Source organism: Rutidosis leptorrhynchoides, chromosome 10 (genome assembly GCF_046630445.1).
Source record: "Rutidosis leptorrhynchoides isolate AG116_Rl617_1_P2 chromosome 10, CSIRO_AGI_Rlap_v1, whole genome shotgun sequence".
NCBI classification, from domain to species: Eukaryota; Viridiplantae; Streptophyta; class Magnoliopsida; order Asterales; family Asteraceae; genus Rutidosis; species Rutidosis leptorrhynchoides.
In genome coordinates this window covers 279,668,142-279,687,687 of record NC_092342.1, presented here as the reverse complement: position 1 = coordinate 279,687,687, position 19,546 = coordinate 279,668,142, and the positions used below count along the sequence as shown (strand labels likewise).

Genomic DNA, 19,546 nt, shown 5'->3' with positions numbered 1-19,546 from the left:
TAATAATAATAATAATAAATACTTAGGAGTAATATGTGTAAAAAAACATGCGCAAGACACCTGGTATTTATAGCCATAATTCCTGATTCTGATGCCCATGCGATCGCATGGGTTTTATGCCTATTTCTCATGCGATCGCATGGCCGTCAGATCCAGCTCACATATTTTTTGTTTTCTTGTTTGTCGACATAATTAAATATAATATATATAATATATATAATTTAAATAATTAATTATACATTATATTAAATTCATGTGCATAGTTGACTTGTAATTTTCGTTCCGATGACTCGTACGTTGTCACTAGACTTATGTTCCAATTCCGGTTTCTCGAACGCATTTTCGTACGCTTAGAAAACTCGCAATTTACGTTTTATGACTCGTACTTTTGTCAAAATATAGTCTTAAATTATCACTAAACTATATCATTCAAAGTGTATCTTAAACTTTCGAGTGTTTTGGTCATTTACTTCTATAAATCATTGTCTCGCTATTTGTTAATATATATATATATATATATATATATATATATATATATATATATATATATATATAATAACAAATCGTTTTATGATCAAGTTAATATATATTTTCAACATTCATAAACACGTTTTAAATATACGTCGTAAGTTATTCATACAATTAATATTCCAACTTATCATATATATTCAAATAAATATTTAAACCAATAAGTTTAATGTACGGTATCAAAAAAATTAATACACTGTTACGTTTTCAAGTTATAGTATATATATATGTATCTATATACATATAATTATTCGCGAATCGTCGAGAACAACCGAAAGGTATTTGAATATATGAAAATAGTTCAAAAAATTTGAGATTCAGTTTTACAGACTTTGTTTATCGTGTCGAAAATGTTACTGATAATGTTAAAAACGAACATATATTTCATAGCATTATCCCTCAAGAAAGACAAGATTTTGGTTGCAATTGTTCTATTTACAAGTGATATTCGTTTAAATAATAAAAGGTGAAGACAAAAGATAGATTCGACAATTTAAAGGTGCAAACGACCAAAAAGCTCAAAAGTACAAAGTACAATCCAAGAGGTTCAATTTATTGATAAGAAACGTCTAAAAATGACAAGAGTACAAGCCGCAAAACGCAAAGTACAAGATATTAAATCATACGAAAGGACGTTCGAAAATCCGGAACCGAGACATGAACTAACTTTCAACGTACGACGCAACGGATCGGAAATAATAAATTAACTATGTATATAAATATAATATAATATATAATTAATTATATAAATTATATATTTATATTATATTTATAATAAAAACCGTCGGTAGCCTTGGATCCTTTGTTTGGTGAGCTGAAATTGAGGGGACCGCACTCGCGGAGGTCTGAAGAACAAAAGGGACCGCACTCGCGGAGGTCCCATTTCCTATAAAAAGGGATGCAGTTCAACGATTTTAGAGACATATATATATTTATATTTATATTTTCTTTACCCAATTTATGTATCAAGTGTCACTCCAAATCGTAATCACAATTTGTAATTTTAATTTTAAGTTAGTGATAATAATAAGGTTCGATTAGTCGAATGTTTTAAGGTTTTGTAAGTCGAAACTCTGTCCGTGTACCGCTACGCTATTAATACCCACTGTAAGTTATGTTTATGTTATTTTCATTAATGTCTCGTAGCTAAATTATTATTATGCTTATTTAATGCCGAAGTAATCGTGATGTTTGACTAAATATTAAATTTGGGTAATTGGGCTTTGTACCATAATTGGGGTTTGGACAAAAGAACGACACTTGTGGAAATTAGACTATGGGCTATTAATGGGCTTTATATTTGTTTAACTAAATGATAGTTTGTTAATTTTAATATAAAGATTTATAATTGGACGTACCTATAAATAACCATATACACTCAATCGGACACGATGGGCGGGATATTTATATGTATGAATAATTGTTCATTTAACCGGACACGGGAATGGATTAATAGTCTATGGAATTATTAAAACAGGGGTGAAATTATGTACAAGAACACTTGGCATAATTGATAACAAAGTATTAAAACCTTGGGTTACACGCAGTTGATATCCTGGTGTGTAATTATTAAACAAAGTATTAAAACCTTGTTACAGTTTAAGTCCCCAATTAGTTGGAATATTTGACTTCGGATATAAGGATAATTTGACGAGGATACTCGCACTTTATATTTATGACTGATGGACTGTTATGGACAAAAACCAGACGGACATATTAAATAATCCAGGACAAAGGACAATTAACCCATGGGCATAAAACTAAAAGCAACACGTCAAACATCATGATTACGGAAGTTTAAATAAGCATAATTCCTTTATTTTCATATTTAATTGCACTTTTAATTATCGCACTTTTATTTATTGTCACTGTATTTAATTGCACTTTTAATTATCGCACTTTTTAATTATCGTAATTTTATTTTATCGCACTTTTATTATTCGCAATTTCATTATCGTTATTTACTTTACGTTTTAAATTAAGTTTTATTTATTTAATATTTTACATTAGGTTTTAACTGCGACTAAAGTTTTAAAAATCGACCAACCGGTCATTAAACGGTAAAAACCCCCCGTTATGCTTTGTTTAAAAGATTCCCTGTGGAACGAACCGGACTTACTAAAAACTACACTACTGTACGATTAGGTACACTACCTATAAGTGTTGTAGCAAGGTTTAGGTATATCCATTCTATAAATAAATAAATATCTTGTGTAAAATTGTATCGTATTTAATAGTATTTCCTAGTAAAAATAAAGCTATTTCATATACACCTCGCATAACATCAAGTATTTTTGGCGCCGCTGCCGGGGAACTTAAACGCCGAAAGCGCAACGCTAATGATATAAAAAAATAATAATAATAATAATATAATTTTGTAAAAGTTTTTATTAAGTCCTTCGTATAAAAATATAAGTTTTTTTTAAAAATATAAAAATATAAAAATACAAAAAGAGTTTGTTAAAAAATATATAAAGTTTAAAAAAAAAAGTATTTTTTACTTTTGAGTTTGAAAATAAGTATTTTATTGTTTTATAAAAATATTTAGTTATATTTATATTTTATATATATTTGATAAAACAGAAAAACATAAAAAAAAGAAAAAGAAAAAAACTGAACCTGTGCAAAATCGAACCCCTTTTCAGCCTAAATTTGATCCTCCGCGACTCGCGGAGCTTTTGAACTGGACCTAACCGCACTCGCGGAGGTCAATCTGACAGGTCAACCTAGGACTGCAATTAATACGAAATTAGAGTTTAATTAATTTAATTATTTAGTTTTTAGGGTTTTATTTAATTAATTAGTTTAGTTATTTATTTAATTTGTATTATTAAGTTATAATTAGTTTAATTAATTTATAAAATTAATAGTTTTATTAAATAAATAATATAAAAATAATATTTTTATAAAAATTGTACTTTTTACAACTTTAAGTATATTTTTATATTTTGTACTTTTTTTTATTCGTTTTAGCGTAATATTTGTATTTTTCGCTCGTATTTAGTTTTAAATCATAGTATTTGCCATAGTTATTTTTATTTCTAGATTTTTAGGCTTTGCCGTAAAATCCCTTAAGTGCTTTTTCTTTAGACTAAGATTTAGGTGCTTTAGAATTTTGCGACGCTGTTCTAAGTTTTTAGTACCTTTTTAAGATATTGCCATTTGGGATATAGAATTCCTTGTAAGCTTTAATATTTTTAGACGCAACTTTTAATTCTTAGTTTTTAGTTCCTTTTTAAGTTTCGACGCGCTACTTTCTTATTTTTATTTTTCGACGCCTATTATTTTTCAATCTTTTATTTTTCGACGTTTTTCGACGCGCTCTTTTTCTTTCTTATTTCTCGACATTCTAGTTTTTAGGACTTAGAATTTTCTCTATTTCTTATCTAAATTTCTTAAATTTCAACGAAAAATTATTTTAAGCGGTTAAATTGATAGACTTCAAAATTTTCTGGTTCGTAGTAATAGTTGGATTTGTACGTGGACCGGGTTATTGGAGCCAAACAGTACTCAATTATATTGAGACCAAACGAATCCTGCCCCTCTGCTGCATCTTTTGGCTATTCGAAACGTGGGCAAAATCAAAAAAGTCTATTAATTGGATAACTTATATAATTTTTCTTTCTTTTTAAAAACTAATAGGATATTCAGTGAATGCACCGAGCAAAACGTTCATCACCTTTTGTACGTTCACCACCTGTAACTCGATCAAGACATCTAGCAAATATTGTCACCGTTGATTTTTCTTCAGAATTATCATCCAGTCGACCAAGTACTCTAATTCAAATTTCCGATAATCTATTTTTTGAACCCGACCTCACAATTGAGAATCCGGAGAATATTCAAAGACAATTCATAGATCCTGAACTATTAATTTTTCCTCCGGAACCACCAATCATTCAAACAGAGATTGTTGAGGAACGAACCATTAAATCAGAATCCTCTAGTGATTCAGATTCAACAAATTCAATCATGGAAAATCTTGAACCTTTAAGTATGGAAGACCGAATGAGAGCTAAACGCACTGGCCAAGGTCACGTAATTACTCATCCAGACATTAATGCGCCAGATTATGAAATCAAAGGAAAAATTCTACACATGGTAACTAATGAATGCCAATTTAGTGGTGCGCCGAAGGAAGATCCAAATGAACATCTTCGTACCTTTAATAGGATCTGCACTCTATTTAAAATAAGAGAAGTGGAGGATGAACAGATATATCTCATGTTATTTCCCTGGACTTTAAAGGGAGAAGCCAAAGATTGGTTGGAATCGTTACCTGAAGGGGCGATTGATACATGGGACGTTTTAGTTAAAAAATTTCTTAAACAATTCTTTCTGACATCTAAAGCCGTAAGACTTCAAGGAGAAATTATTACGTTCACACAGAAGCCAAATGAAACTCTATATGAGGCATGGACAAGATTTGGAAAGTTATTGAGAGGATGTCCACAACATGGTTTAGACACTTGTCAAATAGTACAAATATTCTACCAAGAATGCGACATCACTACAAGGAAAGACATCGATATATCAGCTGGTGGTTCCATTATGAAGAAAACAGAAACTGATGCTTATAAGATTATTGATAACACTGCTTCCCACTCACATGAGTGGCACCAAGAAAAAGATATCGTTAGATCATCTAAAGCAGCTAGAGCCGATTCTAGCCATGACTTAGATTCCATTTCCGCAAAGATAGATGTTGTCGAGAGACGAATGGAAAAGATGACTAAGGATATACACTCAATACAAATTAGTTGTGAGCAGTGTGGAGGACCACATTTGACAAAAGATTGTCTCAGTATTGAACTAACAATGGAACAAAGAGAGAATGTTTCATATCTAAACCAAAGGCCTGGAAATAATTATCAGAATAATTATCAACCGCCAAGACCGATTTACAACCAAAACCAGAATTATAATCGAAATGTTCCATACAACAACCAACAAGGTCATAGTAATCAACAAGTATCCAATAATACTTACAATCAGCAAAGACCTAATTTTCAAAACAAACCACCACAAACCGATGATAAAAATCCGAATTTAGAAGATATGATGACGAAGCTAGTTGAATCTCAAACGCAATTTTTCACATCTCAGAAACAAACAAATGAACAAAATGCTCAAGCATTTAGAAATCAACAAGCTTCTATTCAAAATATGGAATAAGAAGTAAGTAACCTAGCAAGGTTAATAGGTGAAAGAAAACCGGGAAGTTTACCTAGTGATACAAATGCTAACCCCCGGAATGAAACAGCTAAAGCCATTACCACAAGAAGTGGTATTACACTTAAACCACCTGAAATACCTGTAATTTCTGAGGAAGCTATTCCTACTCCACAAGAACCACAACCTGAACAAAATAAGGAAAAAGAACCGGTAGTTGAAAAGATTAATGAAGATAACACAGTTAAGGCTAAACCTTATGTTAAACCATACCAACCACCACTTCCTTACCCGAGTAAAATGAGAAAAGAGAGACTTGAAGCCGAGCAATCCAAATTCTTGGATATGTTTAAACAGATAAATATAAATCTTCCTTTCATTGATGTGATTTTAGGAATGCCTAGATATGCTAAATTTCTGAAAGATCTAATCTCAAATAGAAAGAAAATGGAAGAACTCTTGGCTGTTACTATGAATGCTAATTGTTCAGCAGTGCTGTTGAATAAGATACTAGAAAAACTATCTGATCCAGGAAGTTTCACAATTCCATGTTTTCTGGGTAGTCTTAGTTCAATAGAAGCATTGGCAGACTTAGGTGCTAGTATAAATTTAATGCCGTATTTACTATACACTAAACTAGACCTTGGAGAATTGAAACCAACACGAATAAGCATACAACTAGCCGATAGATCAGTAAAATATCCTAGAGGGATAATGGAAAACATGATAGTTAAAGTTGGTACTTTAGTATTTCCAGTAGATTTTGTTGTTCTGGACATGGAAGAAGATTCTCAAGTTCCTCTCATATTAGGAAGACCATTTTTAAACACGGCTAAAGCAATGATAGACGTGTGAAAGGACCCGTCCTAATCCACCTGGACGAAGTCATCAACATTTGGTCCCATTGCAATGATCGGCTTCAAGTAATGTCCTTATATTGAGCAAATTGTAACAACCCAAACCAACCCTCGACCAAACCACGCGAAAATACAAAATAAAAAAAAAAAATCCTGTGCAGCATACCCGCGCGGCGCGCCATATAGGGGCACGGCGCGCCAAAGTGGACTGTCCGGAAAGTCTCAAAATGCGAAAAAGATTGACTAGTTCCTGACACATTTAGACGAAACGCTTTTTACCATACATCCAAATATGTAAAATTAACTTGTTTAAAATATAAAATCAATGTTTTACAGGCGGGGCCCACAACGGCCATTTTACGAGTTTAATACAATTTACGAGTTTCGACCACCAAAAAGTTTAAGTTCCAAACTACGCAATGAGCATGGCGTTTGGGATTAAACTACCCAACTATCGGTCAAACTCCAAGAGCTACTAAAGCCAAAAGCGTCCCTCTAGCATCAAGCGGGATCTCTAGTCCAAAACGATGCCCTTACCTTTGTCCAAAACCGAACCTATAAAATGGTAAACAACGAGAGGGTAAGCAAAGCTTAGTGAATGCAATAATTATACGAATACATATATAATTATACCTACTTGCATACACTTACACAACCGCAAACGCGCTAGCAAACAACATTAGCTTACCGTCGCAATAACAAGCTATAATTCACCAATACCCCCAAGCTAGCATAACATCCGCATATAAATATAACTCAAATAATATAATATGCTTACAACACAAATAACCATGGTTAACCAATAGTACAAGGGAACGGAGCTCGCGAAAACGCCATCGGTGTTCGTAACATCCGTTAGGGCACTTAACACCTCGCACCACTAACCCCTAGGGTGGCACCTTAACACCTCGGCACATCACCCCGAGTGGCATCTTAACACCTCGATGCATCACTCATTATTTTTATGGAGTGGTGTCTTAACACCTCGACACTACACTCCTAGGTGGCATCTTAACACCTCGATGCTACACCCGAGTGGCATCTTAACACATCGATGCTATACTCTTCACGTGAAACGTGGTGTCTTAACACCTCGACACTACACCTTTCACGCTACAACAAATAGATACATTATATACATACGCATATAATTATTCCACTCACCTCAAAGTCTTGTGAAAAGATACCCGAGCTTGCGAAACCTCAAAGTAACGTACCTATCACATTATACATATAATCAAACGCAAACTCAAGTTGGTCAACCGATCCTTTCGCCATTCCAAAGCCATTTTGACCCAAGGCGCAATTTCAACCCATTTTGCACCTTTAACCCTAATAATGGGTTAACTTCACCAAAAACCCTAACTTTAGCCAATTAAGGTATTAACACACTTTTAACCACAAAGTTAACTCGTTTTCATACATGCAAGACAACCTAGGTCATCAAAGACCCACTTGACCCATTTCTAGGTCAACACACCCATTTGGGTCACCCATAACCCAAATCACACTCACAAACATTAACTATAAGTGTATTAGTATTTACTTAGGTCTTTAAGACCCATTTACACCATTTACCCCTTTCAAAACCCTAAGTTAGTCACCAATTGGGTCTTCATGACCCAAACTTACCCAAAAACCCCAAATTACTCACAAATGGGTTTTATGTGCAATACTAACCCAAACCCTAACTTTTAAACACATTAAACTAAGGTAATCAAGTTTAAGGCTTACCACAACAATCAAAACGTAGCTAAGGAGGAGATGAACAACTTTAACTCCCGAGTTCTAACCCGAAATGAGCTTCTTCTTCCCCGATTTAAGCTTTCTCACACTTAACCACCCCTCTCTCTCTCTCTAGAATGAATGGATGATGTTTGGTGGTTGAGAAATGAAGTAATGAGCTCACCAAACTGATCCTAAGGCCTTTAATTCGGACCCCAAGGTGATTTTACCAAAATGCCCTCAAAATATCTATTTTAAAAGAAAAGGAGAATCTGTCGCAGACAGATGGCGCGGCGCGCCACCAGGCCGCGCGGCGCACGACACCTCCAGTTCAGCTTCTTTCTTGCTTTTAAATATATAACCAAAACCCCGTTTCAAGTATCGAACGTTACACTTATATACACTACAAATATTCGGGTCTTACAACTCTCCCCCACTTATTCGGATTGCGTCCTCGCAATCCAAGCCGCATGACACGAGGGAAGATAAACTAACACGAACTCTTCGGGCTCCCAAGTGAACTCGGAACCTTTACTTCGTCGCCATTGAACCTTGAAAGTTCTCACCTCTTTATTTCTCAACATTTTCACCTTCTCGTCAAGGATAGCAATCGGTTCCTCGACATATTCTAACTTGTTGTTTAGCTCGATCTCGTCTAAGGGCATCCATGAGGAATCATCCGCAAGACACTTACGGAGGTGGGAAACATGAAATGTATTATGGATCCCCGCAAGCTCTTCGGGTAATTCCAATCGATATGCAACTTCATCAACACGAGCTAAAACCTTGAATGGCCCAATAAACCGAGGAGCTAACTTTCCCCGTTTTCGAAATCGAATAATACCCTTCCATGGCGAAACCTTAAGCATCACCATATCGCCTTCTTGGAACTCAATCAATCGCCTACGTCTATCGGCATACGACTTTTGCCTATCTTGAGCCTTCTTCAAATGTTCCCGAATCAAATCGATCTTGCTATTGGTCTCTAAAACTAAATCGGTACTCCCGATCTCTCTTTGACCCACTTCTCCCCAACAAACGGGAGTTCGACACCTACGCCCATAAAGCATTTCGTAAGGTGGCATCCCGATACTAGTATGATAACTATTATTGTACGAGAATTCCACCAAAGGCAAATGCTCATCCCAACTACCACCGAAGTCAATGATGCACGCTCGTAGCATATCTTCCAAAGTTTGATTTGTACGTTCGGTTTGACCGTCCGTTTGAGGATGATACGCCGTGCTCAACTTCAATTGCGTACCCATATCTTCATGAAACTTTTCCCAAAACCGAGATGTAAAACGGGTATCTCGATCCGAAATAATAGATATAGGAACCCCATGTCGCGAGACCACTTCCTTGATAAACAACTTAGCCAAGGTCTCCGACGATATCGCTTCTTTAATGGGAAGAAACAAAGCATTTTTTGTCAATCGGTCAACTATAACCCAAATCGAATCGAATTGGGTTCTCGCCGTTTTAGGTAACTTTGTAATGAAATCCATGGTAATGTGCTCCCATTTCCATTTCGGGATTTCTAATGGTTGCAACTTACCATACGGCTTTTGGTGTTCGGCTTTTACTTGTAAACACGTGACACATTGCTCAACATACTTCACAATATCACGTTTCATGCCCGGCCACCAATAATCTTTCTTCAAGTCAAGGTACATTTTCGTCGCGCCCGGATGAATGGAGTATTTTGACTTATGTGCTTCATCAAGTAGCACTCGTCGGTAATCACCCATCTTAGGCACCCACACCCTTCCTTGAAAGGACAACAACCCACGCGAACCCATAGTAATAAACTCCGATTGGCCCACGATTCGCTCCGTATGCTTGTTGTGAACATAAGCCTCTATTTGAATCTCACCAAGCTTTTCAAGAAAATCGTTGGTAATAGTCAAACGTAACGACCCCACTTTTATCGCCGGATGTTGACTCTTTCGACTCAACGCATCCGCGACCACATTCGCCTTACCCGGATGATAAAGTATTTCACAATCGTAGTATTTCACCACATCCATCCACCTACGTTGGCGATAATTCAAATCTCGTTGATTAAAGAGATGTTTCAAACTCTTATGATCCGAATAGATCGTACACTTGACACCATACAAGTAATGGCGCCAAATTTTCAACGCATGCACTACCGCTGCCAACTCAAGATCATGAGTCGGATACCTCGTTTCATGTTCCTTTAATTGTCGAGAGGCATAAGCGATAACCTTACCCCTTTGCATTAGAACACACCTGAGACCATTTAAGGAAGCATCGCAATAAACCACCATGTCTTCAACACCTTCCGGTAACACTAACACCGGAGCTTGACACAACTACTCTTTTAACAATTGAAAAGCAATCTCTTGCTCGTTCTCCCAATTAAACCTAGCATTCTTTCTCGTCAACTTCGTCAATGGAGAAGCAATCTTAGAAAAGTCTTGGATAAACCGACGATAATAACCGGCCAATCCGAGAAAACTTCGGATTTCCGTAGGCGTAGTCGGTCGTCCCCAACTCTTCACCGTTTCGATCTTCCCCGGATCTACTTGAATCCCGTTTTCGTTCACGATATGACCAAGGAATTGAACTTCCCTTAGCCAAAATTCACATTTGGAGAACTTTGCATACAACTTCTCCCTTCGTAGCGTCTTCAATACTTCACGCAAATGATGTTCATGTTCGTTCATACTTTTCGAGTAGACTAGTATGTCGTCAATGAACACTATTACTGACTTGTCCAACATAGGTTGGCACACTCGGTTCATAAGATCCATGAATGCCGCCGGTGCATTCGTAAGACCAAAGGGCATAACTACAAACTCATAATGCCCGTAACGCGTTCGAAAAGCCGTTTTCTCTATGTCTTCCTCACGGACCCGCATTTGGTGATAGCCGGACCGTAGGTCGATCTTAGAGAAATACGTTGCACCTTGAAGTTGATCAAATAAATCGTCAATCCTAGGTAATGGATAACGATTCTTGATCGTCACTTTATTCAACTCACGGTAATCAATGCACATACGCATACTACCATCTTTCTTCTTCACAAATAACACCGGAGCGCCCCATGGCGAAGCACTCGGTCGAATAAAACCCTTCTCGAGCAACTCTTGGGTTTGATTTAACAACTCTAGCATTTCCGTTGGTGCTAAATGATAAGGAGTTTTAGCAATGGGAGTAGCTCCCGGAACCAACCCAATACGAAACTCAACTTGTCTTTCCGCCGGAACACCCGGTAATTCGTCCGGAAAAACGTCTTCGAATTCACTAACAACTGGAATTTCACGAATAGGTGGTGGCTCATTGCGAGTATCAACAACATGAGCAAGGAAAGCCATGCCACCGGTAACAACAAAACGACGTGCCCGTGCAAAAGTGCATATCGGCACCGGTCTCCTTCGCTTATCACCATGAATAATTAACTCTCCCCCACTTAGGGTCTTCACACGAATAAACTTATCATGGCATGCAATATCGGCTCTATAACGATCGAGCCAATCCATACCAATGACAATATCAAAGTCGCCCAAGGTCATTGGAATAAGATCAATTTTAAAGGTTTCAGCACCAAAAACAACATCACAATTTTCACACACATCAACCACTAGCACCGTCTTGCCGTCCGCTATTTCGACTTCTATCGGACGACTTAACTTAGCTAGCGGTCTATTAAGTTTAGGCACAAATTTAGGAGACACAAACGACAAATTTGCACCGCTATCGAAAAGAATCCTTGCCGGATTAGAATTAACCATGTAAGTACCTGAGACAACTTCGTGCGATTGTTTGGCTTCATCATTGGTCATCAAATAGTTGCGACCCCTAGCCGTACCCGCCGCCTTCTCTAACCGTTTCACATTGTCGTTTCGCAAGTCGGGACACTCCGGCTTCTTATGCCCTTCTTTGCCGCAATTAAAACAAGTGACTTTGTTCCCGGAACGTGGTTTCGGACACTCACGAGCCATATGACCCGGTTGCCCACAATTGTAGCACGTATAAGAAAACCCGCCGGTAGTGCCCTTCTTTGCACTATTGACACTTTCAGCCCCCCTCTTGCTCTTACTCTTCTTGCTTGAGGCGTTAGAGTAACTAAAACCTTCAAATTTTCTTTTGGAAAACATGAAATCACTCTTTCTTGGAACCTCCGGCTCAAAACCCCGAGCCAACTCGAACAATTCATCAAAAGACTTAGCCATACCCCGACTAATCTTCCCCTTGTACTCATCATTAAAAGTACGGTAGAAATCCTTCATGAGCTTATGATCGTCACCAACATATTCCGGGCAAAAACGAGTCTTTGCCAAGAATGTAGACTTAAGAGTAACTAAGTCCATTGAGCCTTGTTGCAAATGGTGTAACTCGTCCCGGATTCTATCGAGATCGGAAGAAGTTCGGTATTCCTTGAAAAACTCCTTCTTAAACTCTTCCCACGTCAAGCCCATACATTGTTCCTCACCATACAAGTTGATTTTATCATCCCACCATAACTTAGCCTCTTCTCGTAGCATGCTAGAGCCATACCTCGCCTTCTTCTCGGGAGGACATTCCGAGGTACAGAAAGCTCCCTCGATGTCGGAGATCCAACATGTACTTTTTAAAGGATCTCGTACCCCATTAAACATCGGGGGTTGAGCGTCCTTGAAATTCTTGTAGTGGAAGTCCCGCCTTCCTTCACCTCCTTCACCACGAGGATAAATGTTTCTAGCATCAAGGGCCTCTTCGATAGTGGCCTTCATTCGTTCATTTATCAAATCGGTCACTTGCCCATCGACCGAATCTTGGAAGACTTTTCGGACGTCCGTAAGAAAATCCGCTTTTAACTTTTTAAAGACGGCCTCAACGTTGGCCGAAAACTCGGCGTCCTCACTTGTACTTCCGTTATCATGATCGGGTCCGTTTCTCGTCTTCATTCTATAAAACGAAGTAGGTTAAGCGGCGAAACAAAAGACATAACCCGTATGTATATACATATACACCACACTACCCCATCTTGCTCAACAATCGTCGTACATTGCTTGTTCGACACGATTTGCGCCCGTAACAATGGTAGCTAATCATTGTTACGCGAGCACGTCGCATTAACTTGCTAGTACAACGTCCATCTCGCTCGATGCTCGCTAAACATACATAATGAATAGCGCATGATTAGTTTATATAAACCTATGCACAAACCAATCCCGATCCGACCCAAAGTCCTACAAGTCCCGCATAGCGCACACACAAAAAGTCTAAGTCTAGGCGCCTATCTCAAGTCACCTAAATCCCTTAGACCATGCTCTGATACCACTTGTAACAACCCAAACCAACCCTCGACCAAACCACGCGAAAATACAAAATAAAAAAAAAAAATTCCTGTGCAGCATACCCGCGCGGCGCGCCATATAGGGGCGCGGCGCGCCATATAGGGGCGCGGCGCGCCAAAGTGGACTGTCCGGAAAGTCTCAAAATGCGAAAAAGATTGACTAGTTCCCGACACATTTAGACGAAATGCTTTTTACCATACATCCAAATATGTAAAACTAACTTGTTTCAAATATAAAATCAATGTTTTACAGGCGGGGCCCACAACGGCCGTTTTACGAGTTTAATACAATTTACGAGTTTCGACCACCAAAAAGTTTAAGTTCCAAACTACACAATGAGCATGGCGTTTGGGATTAAACTACCCAACTATCGGTCAAACTCCAAGAGCTACTAAAGCCAAAAGCGTCCCTCTAGCATCGAGCGGGATCTCTAGTCCAAAACGATGCCCTTACCTTTGTCCAAAACCGAACCTATAAAATGGTAAACAACGAGAGGGTAAGCAAAGCTTAGTGAATGCAATAATTATACGAATACATATATAATTATACCTACTTGCATACACTTACACAACCACAAACGCGCTAGCAAACAACATTAGCTTACCGTCGCAATAACAAGCTATAATTCACCAATACCCCCAAGCTAGCATAACATCCGCATATAAATATAACTCAAATAATATAATATGCTTACAACACAAATAACCATGGTTAACCAATAGTACAAGGGAACGGCGCTCGCGAAAACGCCATCGGTGTTCGTAACATCCGTTAGGGCACTTAACACCTCGCACCACTAACCCCTAGGGTGGCACCTTAACACCTCGGCACATCACCCCGAGTGGCATCTTAACACCTCGATGCATCACTCATTATTTTTACGGAGTGGTGTCTTAACACCTCGACACTACACTCCTAGGTGGCATCTTAACACCTCGATGCTACACCCGAGTGGCATCTTAACACCTCGATGCTACACTCTTCACGTGAAACGTGGTGTTTTAACACTTCAACACTACACCTTTCACGCTACAACAAATAGATACATTATATACATACACATATAATTATTCCACTCACCTCAAAGTCTTGTGAAAAGATACCCGAGCTTGCGAAACCTCAAAGTAACGTACCTATCACATTATACATATAATCAAACGCAAACTCAAGTTGGTCAACCGATCCTTTCGCCATTCCAAAGCCATTTTGACCCAAGGCGCAATTTCAACCCATTTTGCACCTTTAACCCTAATAATGGGTTAACTTCACCAAAAACCCTAACTTTAGCCAATTAAGATATTAACACACTTTTAACCACAAAGTTAACTCGTTTTCATACATGCAAGACAACCTAGGTCATCAAAGACCCACTTGACCCATTTCTAGGTCAACACACCCATTTGGGTCACCCACAACCCAAATCACACTCACAAACATTAACTATAAGTGTATTAGTATTTACTTAGGTCTTTAAGACCCATTTACACCATTTACCCCTTTCAAAACCCTAAGTTAGTCACCAATTGGGTCTTCATGACCCAAACTTACCCAAAAACCCCAAATTACTCACAAATGGGTTTTATGTGCAATACTAATCCAAACCCTAACTTTTAAACACATTAAACTAAGGTAATCAAGTTTAGGGCTTACCACAACAATCAAAACGTAGCTAAGGAGGAGATGAACAACTTTAACTCCCGAGTTCTAACCAGAAATGAGCTTCTTCTTCCCCGATTTAAGCTTTCTCACACTTAACCACCCCCTCTCTCTAGAATGAATGGATGATGTTTGGTGGTTGAGAAATGAAGTAATGAGCTCACCAAACTGATCCTAAGGCCTTTAATTCGGACCCCAAGGTGATTTTACCAAAATGCCCTCAAAATATCTATTTTAAAAGAAGAGGAGAATCTGTCGCAGACAGATGGCGCGGCGCGCCACCAGGCCGCGCGGCGCGCGACACCTCCAGTTCAGCTTCTTTCTTGCTTTTAAATATATAACCAAAACCCCGTTTCAAGTATCAAACATTACACTTATATACACTACAAATATTCGGGTCTTACACAAATGCACAGCGGAAGACTTAATTCGTACCTGAGAATAAACATGCTTTAAAGTGTCAACCAAAAGGTTGATGAGTTCATAGGTTTATCATAACAATCATTTCAATATGTTAATAGACCACAAGATTTCATAATCATAAACATAATACACTCGCAAGTGTATGTAAAGCATTCTAAGTGGTTGAGCACTTGGTAACCATACTTAACATTTAATCAACGTCGCATATTCCCTTTATTATGAAATCTCACTACACCGTACCAAGTGTAGTCACCAAAACGAAGTACTGTGCAACCGTTGAATACTGGTCGTCCAGTCCGGTTGGGGTTGTCAGGCCCGATAGATCTATCAACAGGATTCGCGTTTACAATACCCATGTAAATAGTAGTTACCAAGCTACAGGGAAATATGCCAGTGGTACAACTCAACGTAGAATATATTTTTTAAGTACTTGTGTCTATTTTGTAAACATTTATAAAAGAAGCGCATGTATTCTCAGTCCAAAAATATATATTGCAAAAGCAATTAAAAAGGGAGCAAATGAAACTCACTTTTGCCTTGAAGGTATTTAATTCGACTTGGTCTCCGATAGATATCACGAACCTAACCATATATATAATATATCAACATATTTTCTTTTTAAGTAATCGTTATATATATATATATATATATATATATATATATATATATATATATATATATATATATATATATATATATATATATATATATACTTTTAATACTTTTAATATCTTTTTAGTCCGTAGTTAGCAGTCCGATGTTAGTGGTCCACAATTAGTTGCTTAAATAAAATAAATAAAGACCCCATCGTATTCGTATTGATCAGAATTAATCTCGACCCATGGTACCATGTTGTCAAATGACGTGTTGCGTACATAAAGTACCGTGTTGTCAAATGACGTGTTGCGTACAATCATGAGGTCTTATGATTAATCTTCTCGTGTTGTTTACGGGTGGTCCTGAAATATATAAAATCAAATCATAAGTAATTATATATAAAATATCATATTAATTAGAAAAGATATGATTAATTTACTTTTTCTCCAAATATTTTCGTAGCTAAACTAGCTTCGGATACCCAATCTTGTTTTAGTCGTAGTTTCTTCATTACAACTCCGTTTTTGTTGGTTCAACTTGCCACTTCCTTGGATCGAGTCAAATTTTAAGAATATGAACTGAAAATACCTTAGTTTGTATTCTAAATCACAAGTTATAGGTCAAACTTTGGTAAAACTTATGAAAGTGATCATTTTCCATCATAAAAACAACATTTAATGATCATTTTTCTAAAAATACTTACACTTTGAGTTAAACCATGAAATTTTTATGTGTTAACATATTCATAAGAAATATCATTTTTCCAGAACATGAACTTCCAGTTCAAAGTTCAAGATGGTTTTTAATTATCCAACCCAAAACAGCCCCCGGTTGCACTTCGACGATGTAGATTCAGTTTTAAGGTGTTCTTTGTAAAACCAAGTTATATCTTGTTAAGTTAGTATATCATTATGATATATTAAAGGTCTTGAAGTGTTTTAAAAGTTAAGTTAGAAGGATCTATTTAGTTTGCAAACAAGTTTGAAATCATTCAAACTATGTTCTTGTTGTTAAAATTTTACAACATAAAATAAGATAGCTATATAATTATGAATCGAACAAGATTATGAACAAGGTTACTACCTCAAGTTACTAGGACAAAGTTACTGTAAGAGATAAGAAAAATCTTGTAATCAAAGAGTGGTGGAGTTAGATCAAAAGGTTGGAAGTATACTTCTTCAAATGGGTGGTTATTTTGATATGTTCTTGAAAGAGTTTTCTTATGGTGTTTAAGGCTTGTAATTGAAGCTAAATGATGGGGAAAATGCTTGGAGATGATCAAGTATGAAGTTAGGAGTATTTTGAGAGAGAAATGAGGGTGTAGGTATGAGAAAATGGACTGAAGAAATGGTGTTCATTCATAAAAACGCTTTTAGTTTATAAAGAAAGAAAAGGATTCCTAATTTTGTTTTCTTACTAATAATTCATGCTACTTGACAAATCCTAGTTACCTCATATCTAGGGCAGTAATAATGTTGATTAGGATGTTGATTTGATGTGTATATACCAATAGTAAATACATATAGAAGCTGTGTATGATACGGGTACATATACCCTAGATATACGTATAGAAATCTTGAGGAAACGGAATGAGAATTCAAATATAGCTATCTTTTGTGAACATACTTATATTGTTTTATGTATTTAAGTCCTTAAAAAGTGATTAAATACATTATATATATGATACATGTATAAGCATTATAGGTTATAAGTATATATATCAAAGAATGTTACGTATAGTTATCGTTTTGAAAACTTAAGTTAGTAGTTTCAAAATATACTTATAACTCATTGTCATTAGTACACAATGAGATGTTAAACCATCCTTAGATCATGTTAAATATATATATACATATATATACACAAACGTATAATTATCGTATGTTATATAGTTCGTGATATCATCGGTCAAATTGGACTGTCAAACGTTGTGTAAAACTCTTTTCATAAACACAAGTCTCAACAATTTGGATTGCTTATCATGTTGGTAAGGTTTAATTTATGTAAATATTAATCTCATAAGTATAAAACGATTGGAAAAATCCGGGTCGTTACAACGTGTTTGGTAAGAAACTAACCCTAAGTATAGAGGACGAGAGTGTTACCTTTTCAGTTGATAGAGCAATGCAACAACCGCAATCTGCAGATGATACATGTTATTATATTCAAACTATAGAATCACATGCAGAATTGTTAGAAGAATTTCCAGAATTACAAGGAACAAGAGAATGTTCTTTAGGAGAAGGAACTGAACCAATTGATGAAACTGAAATGTTAGCTACACTTATGGCTAATGGATATGAACCAACAACAGAAGAAATTCAAATGCTAAAAGAAGAAGACAGATATCGATATAAATCATCGATAGAAGAACCACCGAAATTAGAGTTAAAGCCACTTCCAAACCATTTGGAATACGCTTATTTACATGGTGAATCTGAATTACCTGTAATAATATCGTCTTCTCTTACTGAAAATGAAAAATCTTAACTCATTTCTGTGTTAAAAGCTCATAAACCAGCTATTGCATGAAAAATTCATGATATTAAAGGAATAAGTCCTTCGTATTGCACACATAAAATCCTTATGGAAGAAGGTCATAAAACGTATGTGCAACGCCAACGAAGACTAAATCCTAATATGCAAGATGTTGTTAAGAAAGAAATTATTAAACTGCTTGATGCAGGTTTAATTTATCCAATTTTTGATAGTCCATGGGTAAGCCCAGTTCAATGCGTACCTAAGAAGGGTGGCATGACTGTCATCACAAATGAGAAAAATGAGCTTATTCCTACTAGGACTGTAACAGGATGGCGTGTATGTATTGATTATAGAAAATTAAATGACGCCACCAGAAAAGATCACTTTCCCTTACCTTTTATTGATCAAATGTTGGAAAGATTAGCCGGAAATAGTTACTATTGTTTTCTTGATAGTTTTTCCGGATATTTTCAAATTCCAATAGCACCCGAGGATTAAGAGAAAACCACATTCATGTGCCCTTATGGTACTTTTGCTTACAAACGTATGCCATTTAGACTTTTCAACGCCCCTGCAACCTTTCAAAGGTACATGATGGCGATTTTTCACGACATGATAGAAGAATGCATGGAAGTTTTCATGGATGACTTTTCAGTCTTCGGTGATACTTTTGAATCATGTCTAGTTAATCTTGAACGAATGCTTATTAGATGTGAACAATCAAATCTAGTTCTTAATTGGGAGAAATGCCATTTCATGGTTAAAGAAGGCATCGTTCTTGGTCATAAAATTTCAAAG

The 19,546-nt window shown here is 36.6% G+C and overlaps 1 non-coding gene across 1 annotated transcript; it reads right to left on the bottom strand.

The window, feature by feature from the left end:
- Nucleotides 1-4,884: 4,884 nt before the first annotated feature.
- On the bottom strand, nt 4,885-4,991 carry LOC139874021 (small nucleolar RNA R71). Its single transcript, XR_011767725.1, has one exon. It is a non-coding gene; the product is annotated as a small nucleolar RNA R71 (small nucleolar RNA).
- Nucleotides 4,992-19,546: the final 14,555 nt, after the last annotated feature.